This window comes from Stegodyphus dumicola, chromosome 7 (assembly GCF_044657685.1).
Source record: "Stegodyphus dumicola isolate Sdum_Otavi_A_Nest chromosome 7, ASM4465768v1".
NCBI lineage: Eukaryota > Metazoa > Arthropoda > Arachnida > Araneae > Eresidae > Stegodyphus > Stegodyphus dumicola.
Window position 1 is genome coordinate 3,983,928 of NC_140774.1, and position 14,392 is coordinate 3,998,319.

A 14,392-nucleotide genomic window follows, 5' to 3' on the forward strand; every position below is an offset into this window, starting at 1 on the left:
AGTTCATCTCTAATAATGGCAGCCTTAGTTATTACTCGCCCAAGATCGCAATTTAGTTCGATCTCAGCCAATGGTAAACAGGTTGGATTCAAATCTAATGGCTGTTGCACCCACACATTTTCACCTGTCAGCATTTCCGGCATGATGTATTTGCGACAAACTATATCAATACTAGCACCTGAATCCCTTAATATAGGAATTTTATGACCATTTACGTAACCCATACTAGTATAAGGTAATAGAAATTTATCCTCTGGTTTTGCACTAATTCTGTTAAGATTAGCAGGAGATTCAGTACTATTCTTAAGTTTTGCACATTGGGGTCTTAAATGTTGATAGGACCCACACTGATAGCATTGTGGCGTTTTTCGTTTTTCATATTTATCATCTGGACGTGGACTTCTAGGTCTATGAAACCAGCTTTGAGAATTAAATCCTGATGACAATTTTTTTTCAGTTTTATTTTTATTATCTGAACTCAATTTACCTTGAGTCAGTGCATTGTATCTTTCTTTCTGCCGATCCACTACAGGCCTTTTTTGAAAGTTTCCGCAAACGTTTTCATAGGCATCAAGTTTTTCAGCTAATTTTTTAGATGAAATCATCTCTACCCATTCATCAAGAAAATTATCTCGAATTTCAGGAGGAACTCGACGTTTAAGTTGGTCAAGCACCATCAAATCTAGCAACTGATCAAAAGTCTTAACTCCTAGACCAGTCACCCATTCCTTGCAATAATTTTCTATTTCATAATTGAAATCCACCCATGTAGATTCGGTACTCTTTTGATGTTTCATAAATTTCTGCCTAAACTTTTTCGGGCTTAGTTTAAACCGTCTTAACAATAAATTCTTCACGTGCTCATAGTCTTTAGCTTTATCGGAGGGTTCTCTAGCTATTAACTGGGTTACTTCGTAAGGAAGTAGTCCTAGTAAATGAGATACAAATTCTTCTTTATCAATTTTAGCCCATTCTGCTTGCCTTTCAAACAATAGCAAATATAGACTGATATCTCCTTTCTTATCATCAAATTTCTGCATAAGGTGACGCAGCTCCGTTTTCGGCCGGATCTGTCCGGTATTTTGAGACTTCAAGTCTCAAAATACCGGACAGATCCGGCCGAAAGATTTAAAGACTTCAAGTCTCTGCTTCAAGTCTTAATCTCTCTAATTCATACTGTTCGTTCTTTCTCCGCTCTTCTGCTTCTTCCTGTCTCCTACGTTCTTCTCTTTCCTCTCTCTCTTTTTCTCTTTTCTCCCTCTCTTTCCGTTCTTCTATTATTGTATCTAAGACTCCTTTGACGAATACTTCATCATAATCTCTACTTTCAACAATTTTCTGTTTTAAATCGATTATTTTCAAATCTGCAGTCACATGAACTCCCAGTTCAGCCGCGAGATTTTGCAAATCTTCCTTACGAGCTCTTCCCAAGTAAGACATTTTTTTATGTTTAAAATTAACGAACACTGTGTTCTTTATATTTCCTCAAAATAGCTCAATTCAATTACTTTAATTAATTACTGCAGTCAGGAATCACGAAATTAAATGCACTTTGTTAAGTACGTATACCTCAAAAATGAAATATTTAAATTATATGAAGTTCATTCTCTTTACCACATTAATTGTGATTAAAATAAGAATATATATAGAGAGAGCAATATATATATCTATATTATAGATCTGTCATAAAGCAGATTGTCAAGATGGCAAAAATTAACTAAAATGATACAGATTATATGGAAACGATGGATAACTGACTATCTTAATCACTTGCAGCAACAAAACAAATGGTATTTTTCAAAGGACAATATAAAGAAAAATACAATTAAGATGATCATTAAAGGTGATCAGTTACCTCCATTTAAATGGTTACTAGGAAGAATTTAACAGACAGTTTCCTGGTAAAGATGGTAAGATACGAGTAAAAGTCATTAACACAAAGTTTGGTCCAGTTAAAAGGCCAATATCAAAAATTTTATTGCCTATTGAGGATAACTTCAAGGATTAAGTTTCATTGTTAATAAAAATATACATTGCTTTTTATTATACTTCTATTTTAGTAATTTTGATGAAAAAAATGTGAAATTTTTTTACTGTTTGAAATGTTGATAAAGGTATACTGTATACTTATCATAATTATTGAAAAATTTGCAAATGTTCAAACTTTATCGAATTTTTTTAATTGTTTATTTCATTCTGTAAATGATTTATTAACTTTAAGTCTTTTGTTGATGCTTAAAAAAATGAAGAGCTGAATTGTTAGCATTTGATATTGAATTGTATGCTTAGATTTCGTTTGCATGTCATAGATATTGCAACGTGGGGCGGTATGTTGTCTCCTACGCGGCATATATAGTAGAACCAGCGACCTCAGAACAAAAGGTGTATTCATTTTAGTGATTTGTAATTCAATATTACATTATTTTCATTAGTATTAAAACGAACATGAATGATGCACCAGAAAATCTAAAAATGGAGTTATAAGTGTGATACAAATCTTATTGAAGGATATGAAGATGATGATTTCATTGACTTTTATTCGTAGTTGTCGAAAGATAACTATCCTCAGTTACGAATTTTTGCAATAAAAATAATCATTTTGGAATATATTTATATGTGAAAAGATTTTTTTTTTTTCGCAATTGAAAATTAGCAAGTCTGAGAAACCCGATTGATTAATGGGTAACTACAAACCGTATATGAGGATTGTTTCTATTAATTTTTCTTCAAGGCTACAAATTTTGAATCGAAATGCCGTCAAATGTGGAACTGCAGTAATAATGAAAAAATAATAATAATTGTTTACATATTTTTTTCTGCATGTACCGAAGAAAAATTTAAGAAATAAAAGAAAGAGCTTTGTAATTAATTATTCTCACGTTTTGACCCTCTTCGAAAGTTTCCTCTATATATTTGAAAACTTTTCGTAAAATTTGTTTATTTTTAGTTTAAGTAATTGATTGCTAAAATTAAAGGTAAAAAAATTTGATAAGTATTAAAAGAAATATTTCTTTACATTTTGTATTAACTTATATAAGTTTTAAAGAATATTAAAAAAAAAATAATAATAACTTTTTTTATTCCCTTTCAAAAATATTCATAGAAAGTTAAATATATGAAAATCAGCAGGAAAATTTAACGTATTTCACTGTTAAAATAAAAGCCGCTCTAACTTGAAATGAAGCGAACAGAGCATTAATTATAAAGTCGCTAAATTTTTGATTTTAAGGATACCTCAGAAGCTAAAAATGCGTACGGAATATTGAATTATACCCATTCTTTCTTGCATTTGATTAAAATTTATCTCATTAGAGATATATTTCCCATTCAGTTAATTCAATTCTCACTTTGCGGCAAGTCAAAAATACATAAAAATTCGAAATATTTGCATTAAAAATTTAAAGATACAGAAAAAAAATAAAACACCAAATACAGTTAAGACAATTAAAAAAACAATTTTTACAATTAAAAATTATAGTTTCTATGCACAAAACAAGCAGTTTGGTCAGCAGGCAAGAAGGCAGATTCTTTGGTGCCCAAATCTAAAAGTTTCCTTTTGGTCCCACTCGGCAAAAAGACACTGTAGGTGTTGAAAGAATTAAATCACTATTCTGCTAAGTATCAAACGTAAACGAATATGGCTGCTATGGTAAAAAAAAAAAAAAAAAAAAAAAAAAAAAAAAAAAAAACTGGTGTGTACACTACATGACTTCCTTGTACGGAATATTAAATTATACTTTCCTGCGTTTCATTTAAACATATTGAATTAGCAATTAACGAATTTTGAATTAAATGTACTTCTTCGATACAACATAAACGCACTCTTTAAAGTTTAGTATATTTATTTACCATAGCGACACTCTGATGCTGGGTACACTTAACAGCGTTACATATCATTCATTTTATAACTCAGAGTGCACAAACATTGCATCATCAGAAGAATTACCACATGTTCAAGTATTGTAATAAATCTAAAACGATATCGTATAAAAGAAATTAAGCAAATAAAAAGTAGCATAAAAAAATAAATTAAAGTCAATTCCTACTTAGGTCAACAAAGAAAAATTGTTATATAATTATATATATTTAAACGAATTATATTACAATATATATATATATCTAAAAAATAACATTTTAAATATATTATAATAACTTAATAATTATATATAACGAAAAAACTGTATTAACATTAAGTGTCATTCAATACTATTAAAACGTAAAAAAAAAAAAAAAAATTAATGTATTTGAACTTGAACGGATGAATAAAAAGAATTTTATTAACTACTGAAAATTTGAACAAGATATAAGGAGAGTATGAGCTAATAGTAGGAATTTAAAAAAGAAACAGTTTTTAACAGATGATTCAGCGCCGCTTCCCTAATGCGCATGCGCTACTAATTAATTCAGTTCTTACTTCGCGGCAAGGCAAAAATACAGAAAAATTCAAAATATTTTCATTAAAAATTGAAAGATATAGAAAAAAATAAATAAATAAATAAAACACCAAACACTTAAAACAATTTTATAATAATAATAATAATAATAATTTTTACAATTAAAATTACAGTTTCTACGCAAAAACATGCAATTCGGCCAGCGGACAAGAAGGTAAATATTTCGGTGCACAAAATTGAAAGTTTACTTTTGGTCTCACTCGGCAAAAAGACACTGAAAGCGTAGAAACTGCCTTAATTTGTTGTGGAGGCTTTGCTTTGTCAATATATGGGATAATTTAATAACTTAAATTATAGTTCCAGAATGAATTAAGCATAATTTAATTCGCAATAGTAAAAGATAACGCTATTTTGTTGTTGCAAAGCTTAGTTTCTCTAGATTGGCAACAAATCCACTATTCTGCTAAGTTTCAAATGTAAACAAATATGGCTGCTATGGTAAACAAATTAGGCTTAGCCGCACTTAAACAGCTTTTAAGTTATTGATGATTCTACAACTATTATATACAGGTTAACTACAGGCATAAAAACCTTAACCGGAAGATAAGAACAACATAGTTCAATAATTTTTAAAGAAAAAAATGCACAATTTACAAACATGTAAGAATAAAGAAACTAAGCACACTGAGCCGAATAACAAAGTGGATATATATATATATTTATATACTTTTGGTGCGGCCGATTGCAACCAAAATGGGAGGTGCACATCTGCATGTTAGAGCAGTCCTATATACAAAATTCCAACCTTCTTAGGCTACTCCTTTTTGAGTTATGCGAGATACATACATACATACGTACAGGCGCCACGAAAAAATCTCTTCAGAATTCATTTTAAATCAGTTTTGTAATATTTTTGGGGGAAAAGAGTCCTTTATTTTGTCCTTACATACTAACGTCACTCAAAAACATCTTTAAATTGCATTCGATAGCGATCAAAATGGATATTTCCGTTGAAACATGATAACCTGAAATTTTTTGCGACTACAATACTTCCTTTTTACTTCGTACAAGGAAGTAAAAATTAGGCTTAGCCGCAATTAAACAGTTTTTAAATTGTTGCTAATTCTACAAATATTGCATGAAAGGCATAGAAACTTTAACCGGAAGATAAGAACTACATAATTCAATCATTTTTAAAGGGAAAAAATGCACAATTAACCAGCATATAAAAATAAAAAACTGAGCTCATTGATCCGGGCAACAGAGCATGCATATATATATATTTGTTGCAGCCGATTGGGGCCAAAAAGGGAGGTGCACAACTACATGTTATAACAGTTCTATATACGAAATTTCAATGTTCTGAGGCTACTCGTTTTTCAGTTATGCGATATACATACATACGTACAGATGCCACGAAAAAATTTCTTCTGAATCAATTTTAAATCCGTTTTATAGTTCGTTTGGGGAAAAAGAGTTCTTTATTCTGTCCTTACGTACAGATGTCATGGAAAAACATCCTTAAATTGCCTTCGATAGCGGTCAAAATGAATATTTTCATTGAAATATGGTACTCAGAATTTTTCGTGATTACAATACTTCCTACAAGGAAGTAAAAATCTTCTCATGTTTGAGAAAGTATTTCAGGAAGAAGCTTTATAAAAAGAAAAGATATAATGCGTAATTTTAACATAAATAATACTTTGATCTTAATTTTGTAATCATTAACTGAATAAAATCGAACTACCTTAAAATTTCGTTCTGATGTAGTTAACGAGAACTTGTGAAAATATTTCATTCCAGTTAAGCTGCTCTAAGCAAACTGCTTAGGGTAAAATCTAGCATTTAATTCCATTCAGAATGAAATGTTATATAAAAGTGTATTCCTTGTACATACTTAGCACTCAGATATTGTAGAAAATGTACATTTATACGTATATTATTGAATTAAATTATTGAATTAAATAACTTGAAATAAATTTGACATCTGGCAACAAAACTTAAAGATATTTGAATATTAAATTTCACCGTCTTTTCTCGGCATTTAATAGTTTCAAGTTCTTCGGCAATTATTCCTCAATATTTTTAGGTTCGTATATTTCATATTAGATGTTTTTAGTTTTTAAACAAAGCGCATTTTGCAGTTCAAGGAGCAATTAACTTTTACATTCAGATATTTCCTGTTGTTATACTAATGAGTTTCAATGTCTTTTTTTTTTTTTTTTTTTTTTTTTTTTTTCTGTTTCAAGATGGCGCGCTCATGTAGTTGTTTAACATTAAAAATCTGTTAAACTTTCTGAAGATTAAACTGTTTGAAGTTGTTGTTGTTATTAAACTGTTTGAAATTTGTTAAGCTATCTGTTGATATGAAATTGCTTCAATACGGAGTGTTTAATATTTTAAATCTACGCTAAATATTGGGCAAAATATTATTTAGCGCCTCATTTTCCGATATTAATTTTAAAACTCATGATATTAATTTAGTTTTGATGGACAGTAAGAGAAATAATCTTATGCTTAAGGTATATGAAAGTACCAATGAATAAGTGTTGAAATAGAGGAATTCAAGCAATTAAAAGTTTTAAATTATTTATAAAGCATAACGCATGTGTATCTAACTTATTGCAAATACATTAAACTGATGCTGTTGTTGTTGTAATGTATCTCACTTGTCTGACAGTAACATCAAAAAAAGCCCACGAAATTCATCGTGGCAATGAGAGCAAGATTGGGCCTGTCGTTGGCAAGACCTTGAGCACCGTACAGGTGACAGTACGACTCGCTCAGTTCCAACAACCCCAGTTTTGATGGAGAGCACTCCGGGTGCACGGGTCCGAGTATCTCTCACCCCTCTTTCCTACCGCCAACCCCTCCAGAGGACTTTTGGCTTCCCGCATATTTAGAGCGCCGCCATGCCGCACAGACACTATGCATTTAAAAACATGGTGCTACTTTGGTAGACGGTTGCACGGATTTTTGGCGATCTACATTGGCGCGGTTTTTACAATCGTCAGCCATCTTAAAAAACGCTGTTTTTAGGTATTTTACGCATAGTAAATTATTCGAAACTTTAAAAAAATAAATATCGTTAAAAATAAGGGATTAATTTTTGTTGAAAACGTTGTTTTTAAAATGGCTGGCAAATGTAAATAAATACATTTACTAAGAGTATAAAATACTAAAGTAAGGATAAATTATTACTTTTATATAAAAAAGAAATAGAGTAAAAACACCGCTATAAAAACATTGCGCCAACGTTTAATTGGATTAAAATATTATTTAAATTGAATATCGAATTAAAAACATCATACCAACGTTTAAAAAAGTTCAAATATTACTTAAATCCAAATACGTTAAAATAAGTTTCATATGATATAATTATTTAACATTAAAACATATGTGGCAATAAATATCTCAACAATTTTTGAAAACAGTGTATTAATTTTTTAATAAAAATCGAAGTATGCAATTCAGGTATTATAAAGTAAAAAAAATATGTACTTACATTTTTTTGAGTATTTTACCTGTCGGATATTCATAAGTACCACGAAAAAAAATCGGAATCACAATTTAGATATCAATGAAAAAAAAATTGTCGGTAAGAAAGGAGGAATGTTTAATACTTTTTTTAACGTTACAGTCGTTATTTCTTCCACCGTGACCACAATACCATATACGGCCGTCCTCAGAATTGGCTCTTCACCTACCGGTAGAACGGTGTTTGAGACACCAGGGTGTCTAAACCGAAGGCTCCTTGTAGAATATTTTGATTGCTACGAAAAATGGCAACAAATAACCAGTCCATATTCTAAAATAATGTGGATTCAAAATCACAAAATCGTAACAAGTTGCAAAATTAGTTGCATAAGGGATAGGTGGTTTGGTTTGGTTTATTAGATTACGGCAAAGCACTCGAGGGCTATCTGCCTTAAGGGGGATGCGTTCGTGGAGGACTTTTTAAGGGAAACTGGCTCGTACACACGTTACACATGGGGAAAACCACGAAAACACCCATGCAGCCAGCCCGTTCGCGGGATTCGAACCTCGGACCGAACTACCAGTGTTCAGCGACGTTAATAAGGTATAGGTGACTAGGAAGCTAAGGTGGAATAAAATTAGCATTTAAGATATTGAAAAGCTGTCGAGCTGGTGAAAAGTCCTGTCTGTAGATAGTAGCTGTTCATTCGACGGAGCCAGTCACGTGGTAGGTCACCCTCCCAGAAACTGACCCCGCGCGATGCTACTTGAAAACCAGATAACCTGGCAAGTACAACGGATGAAACAAACTTTTAGAAAATAAAGTAGAGATCATTTTCCGCATTTCTGCATTTCGTTGGTTGCTAAATCTTTAATGCCTTTCGTCAGTTATCTTCATTAGATACATTACAGCTTTGAATCCAGAGGATAGATTATCCGCGATAAATTTCGACTTTCTGATATCATCAACGATCTCGATAATTTTTGCAAAGAACTTTTGAATTTTTTCGTCTCGCAGCCAGTTAATGGCTTCAGCTGTGTCTACTGGGAACTGTCGTAATTTCGTTTTAAGTTTCTCACTGTACAAACCCTTCTGGGGTGGAGGGTTGCTTTCTTCACTGGTTTTCACGAATTGTGGGAAGTCATCTTTCGTGGCGGTAAATTACTTCGGGACGCTTGGGGCAGTTTTACGTTCAAATTTCTTCTTATATGCTTCGCGTACGCGATAGCTGCACACGTGATTTTCCCCACAGAACAGACATGTGGGTGTTTCATCTTTATTCTGAGGGCAAGTATTACTACGATGATCTTTTCCACATTTACAACACCTAACTGCATTAGTACACAAATGGATCCATTTGCGGTTTTGCAGCTGAAGATGGTGGTTCGGTAAAACCATCGAAACTAGTCCTGTGAAAATTTTGTAAATATAACGTTGATTTTTGTTGTTTGACTTCTGAATTAGTATTTATTCGGCGTGTTATTGTGTCTTAATTAGCAAAGTCAGGTTGGCCAAAATAAGGTCTCAAAGGACAATTTTTTGATTCCGATACTAATAATTCTTGGTGTAATTACCAATAACAGCATTCATCTTCGAAACGGACATATCCATTCGCTTTGAAATCTAAGGAATTCGAAGAGATGAATAATAAAATTTTAAAATGGCGCGGTAATGCACAAATATTCAGTAATCAATCAGGGAGCTGATAACATCACGCATAGAATTAAAATTATTTAAATAATCATTCATAATAAAATCATTTTTTTTTAAAATGCAAAACTAAATTGTATTTTAATATTTAACAGCCATAAATAATGTTTAAAACATTAAAATAAATTTATAGATATTAAAACCAATTACTTTTAAAGTAAGGTGACGTCATTGATTATATCATCCACAACATAAAATTATATAAAATATCATAAGCAATAAAATTTTTATTTCAAATAAAAAAAGCAAAATTAAATTGATTTTTAATATTTAGAAGCTATAAATAATATTTAAAAACATGGAATTTATGCGTAATAAAAAGCATTATTTTTTAAATAAAATGACAACAACGTATCCGTTACCATAAATAACTTATTCAGCAATGGGTTTACCATAAATCGTATCGCTCACCAAAAAAAATTGCCAAAATCCGTGCAACTATCTACCAAAATAGCACAAAAAACGGTGATGCCTTCGCCGTGATTCGAATCTAGGCCTTTCGGTACCGCTGTAAGCTTTCTTAACTACTACACCGTTTAGGCGGCACATTTCACAGATAAATATGTGCTTAAAATTATGCCTATATCACGGATTAAATAGAACTTTCCTATTAGTACTATAATTCTTTGTAAAATACTTTGAATAATCTGAAATGGTGCACAAGTTTGTCTTTAGAGGAATAAGGGGAAAGATTAGTTCTTCTAAGCGCAATAAAAATTTAATGAAGTGATTCTTTTTTTTTTTTTATTTATGGGAAGAAAATCTGTTATGTAAGTTCTACCGTTCTAGATACTTTCTAGAACTCTAGAAACCTCATGTTGGAACTCAGTCATCGATTTAGTCACTTAATCGCCTAATATGTAACCTGCAAATTTCAAATGTCGCCAAAGGCTTATGCTGTGATTTCTGTTTATTTTCTTCTGCTTTGCTTGCTTCTCATTTTAACAAATCTCATGGCTTATCTCAATTTGGGGGTTTAAAAGCAATTCTTGAGGGCATATTTGGTGACAATTACTAAGGCGATAATTAGTGAAATTTTGTAGATCTTTAGTATTGAAAGTAAAAACCACGGATACTCCGGATACTTTATACATCGGTGGTAAAAACATTTCACCCTTGTTAAAGCTGCCACCGCGCTTAAACACCAAAGTCGGCAAACTATGCGGCCTAATCTGTAATGTGCAAAATTCAAATATCGACTGACGTTTTTGCAACACCACTAGCAACAAGCCCCCCCCCCAAAAAAAAATAAGTCATAACCTTGTTGCCTACCAGCGATCGAGCGGTAAGTCATTGAACATTGGTAGCTCGGTTCAGGGTTCGAACCCGGAGAACGGGCTGACTGCATAGGCGTTTACGTGATTTTCCCCATATGTGTAAAGTGTACATGAGGGAGTTTCCCTTAAAAAGTCTTTCACGAAGTCAACCCAGGCAGATAGCCCCAGTGTGCTTCGCCTTAAGCTATCAAATCAAACTAAACATATCCTTGTTAATAAAGCCACCATGCCTATTCGCCAGAATTGGCCAACTTAACAGCAAAGTATGAATTGTGCAAATTTAAAAATTCCTAAAAGCTTATTCGGTCGCTGCTTTAACAAGGAAACACACAGATTTGCTTTAATAGCGTTGGAATATCGCCAGCAATCGTCAAAGCCTGTTTCATACTCCCAACTGAAGAGTAATAGAATCCCACCTAGAAAATACAAATTTATCGCCTATTTAAGCAGAAGCATGCGTGGAAATTCTGTTTCCAGTAACGTTTGTATTCTTTCGAATATATTTATCCTTACGAGTTTTATCGTTGGTCTTGGGTAATTCATTAAATTTAGTAAATTCGACTTTATATTTTTTCGGTTCCAGAAAATAAAATAAATGGAAATATTTAAAATAAAAGTTAGGCATGCTTATAAACGTTTCCTTTCAGGTGACTTCTGGGGAAAAAAAAAAAAAACTACATAACATGTCAATGTCCTCAGCCCGTGGAAACTTTTAAAAAAGTTTAGCATCGGCAAAGTATGTAAACAATTTTTTTTTTTATATCTTGCAGTTGAAAATTGTGTTAGAGCTTATAATTCGATTTTATTATTGGTGTGCTTGCGGGCAACGGAGTAAACTGATGTTATCATCAGTTTACTGACTCTAATATGGTTTGCCATATTAGAGTATTTAGACTCTAATATGGCAAACCTAATCGTTTTCCGCGTGTTTCTGATATGTCGTGCATTTAACACAGGTAAGGCATTTAAGTGCACTGCCCTGTATTTAGCACAATTTTATAAAAGAATCATAAATTAGAATAACTATGAAACTTTTTTTTAACAAGTTAGAGAGTTTACTTGACTCAAATCGAACACAAATCAAAGTTAACACTCTTCACAAACATTTAAATTGATGTGCTGAAAAATGAACTTACAAGATACTCATTTATAATTTTTAAATATCTTCAGGCAATATAAGGCAGTATTATCAGAATCATATTCCATAAAAGAAGATAACATTGCTGAAAAAGAATGAAGTACAAGTCCAATGCAAGTACAAAATAATTTTTAAGACTTCTATATCTAAAAAATCTGATGTGTACACCACATGACTTCCTTGTACGGAATATTAAATTTTACGCATTTTTTCTTGCATTTCATTTAAACTTATTGGATTGAATTAAATCTACTTCGCCGACGCGCATAAACCACAATAGAATAAAAGCATTCTTTAAAATTAAATCTAGTATTTGTTTACCATAGCGACACTCTGGCGCTAGATTCACTTAACAGTATTAATAATTACATAACAGTTAACTTATATAATAATTATATAACGGAAATTAAGTTAACTGTTATATAATCCAATAATTATATAACAATTAACTTATATATTTCGTTCATATTATAACTCATAATGCACAAAATTTATATCATTTAAAGAATAGAATTATCTAATCGTTGCCACATGCTCTATTCAAACACTATAATAAAGCTAGAATGATGTATAAAAGAAATTAAGCAAACAAAACAAAAAAGAAACAATTTTTTTTCACAGACGATTGAGTATTTCTCATTTAATTAATTCAGTTCTCACTTCGCGATAAGGCAAAAATACATAAAAACTCAAAATATCTATATTAAAAATTACGAAGTAAACCTTAAACACGTATTTCCTCGAAAAAATTCCAGAAAGAATTAAGCATGATTTAATTGGCAATAATAAATGAATGCGTTATCTTTGTTGTTGCGAAGCTAATTTCTCTAGATTGTCAACAAATCCACTAGTCTCCTGTTTCAAATGTAAAGAAATATGTCCGCCATGTTATTTAAAACTTAACCGCACTTAAACAGCTTTTAAATTGTTGATAATTGTACAAATATTGCTTCCAGAATTACGAAAGGCATAAAAACCTTAACCGGAAGATAAAAACAACATAATTCAATCATTTTTAAAGCAAAAAATGTACAATTTACAAACATATAAGAGTAAAGAAAGTGAGATCACTGAGCCGGGTAACAGAGTGGATATATATATAAATATATTTATATACGTTTGGTGCGGCCGATTGCAACCAAAATACGAGGTGCACATCTACATGTTATACACTGACTACCAATAAGTATTTGGACACCTATGCAAATGACGATATCTGCGGTCCCAAGGTACGCCACGGACTCCGCCGGTATACATCGTGTAGGAAACAGCATCGGCTTTAGTCGCATGCAAGATGCCTCGCAGTTCGGAGCTGTCTGATTTCGAAAAAGGTATAATTATCGGGTATCACAAATGTGGCCGATCCTTAAGGGACATATCTAGCGATCTGAAGTACCCAATATCTACAGTGGCCTATGTGATTAAGAAGTGGAAGGTGAGGGGTGATTGTCGGAATGTGCCCCGAGTCGGCAGACCAATGAAACTGGGGGATAGAGACCGACGAGTGCTGTTCAGAGAAATTCGGAAGAACCGCACCCAACCGAACGCCCTCATCCGCGAGGAGTTTCAACAGGCATCCGGGAGTATTGTTTCAATGAATACCATCCGTAAGGAAGCACATCTGCTTGGTTTTCATGGTCGTGCTGCTGCCCATAAGCCTCTGATCACTAAGTCCAACCCCGCTGCTCGGTTAAAGTGGTGCAAAGCACATCGAAATTGGACCGTAGATCAGTGGAAACGGGTTCTTTGGAGCGACGAATCAAAGTTCACCCTTTACCTTTCGGATGGCAGGGTCTGGGTCTGGCGTCTACCTGGAGAACATCTCCTGCCAGAATGCATTGTGCCAACAGTCAAGTTCGGCGAAGATGGAATTATGGTCTGGGGGTGTTTCTCCTGGTATGGGCTGGGACCCTTGGTCCCCATTCATGGTAAGCTCAACTCCGATGCCTACTGCACTATTTTGGATGACAATGTGCTTCCTTCGTTGCGGCAGTTTTACGGGTTGGACCCCTGTTACTTTCAGGACGACAGTGCCAGTTGTCATGTTTCGACGTTAACCAAGGCTTGGTATGGTGCCAATGGAGTGAGTTCATCGAATGGACTGGCCTGCCCAGAGTCCAGACCTGAACCCTATCGAGAACCTCTGGGACGAATTGCATCGTCGAATTCAGGGGTGCACTACCCTTGCAAAATCGGTGAAGGACCTTCTGTGTCTTCTCCAAGCCGAGGGGAAGAAAATACCACTAGCTGCCATACAAAGACTTGTGGAAAGCATGCCCCGGAGGGTCCACGCTGTAAATACCTCTCGTGGAGGCTCTACCAACTATTAATTTTGAATAAAGTTAGTTTTTCTTTACTATCACAAGTGTCCAAATACGTATTGGTAGTCAGTATA

General features: G+C 33.0%; 1 protein-coding gene across 2 annotated transcripts in view; it reads left to right on the forward strand.

Moving 5' to 3' along the window:
* The first annotated feature begins 6,403 nt into the window (after positions 1–6,403).
* LOC118185860 (uncharacterized) overlaps positions 6,404–14,392 on the forward strand; it is a 39,522-nt gene continuing 31,533 nt past the window's right edge. The window contains exons 1-2 of one of the 2 annotated variants that reach the window (XM_035355784.2): positions 6,404–6,483; positions 11,507–11,595. The gene's annotated coding sequence lies outside the window, so the exon portion shown is untranslated. The remainder of the gene's footprint in view (positions 6,484–11,506; positions 11,596–14,392) is intronic. The other variant, XM_035355778.2, reaches the window with a different exon arrangement.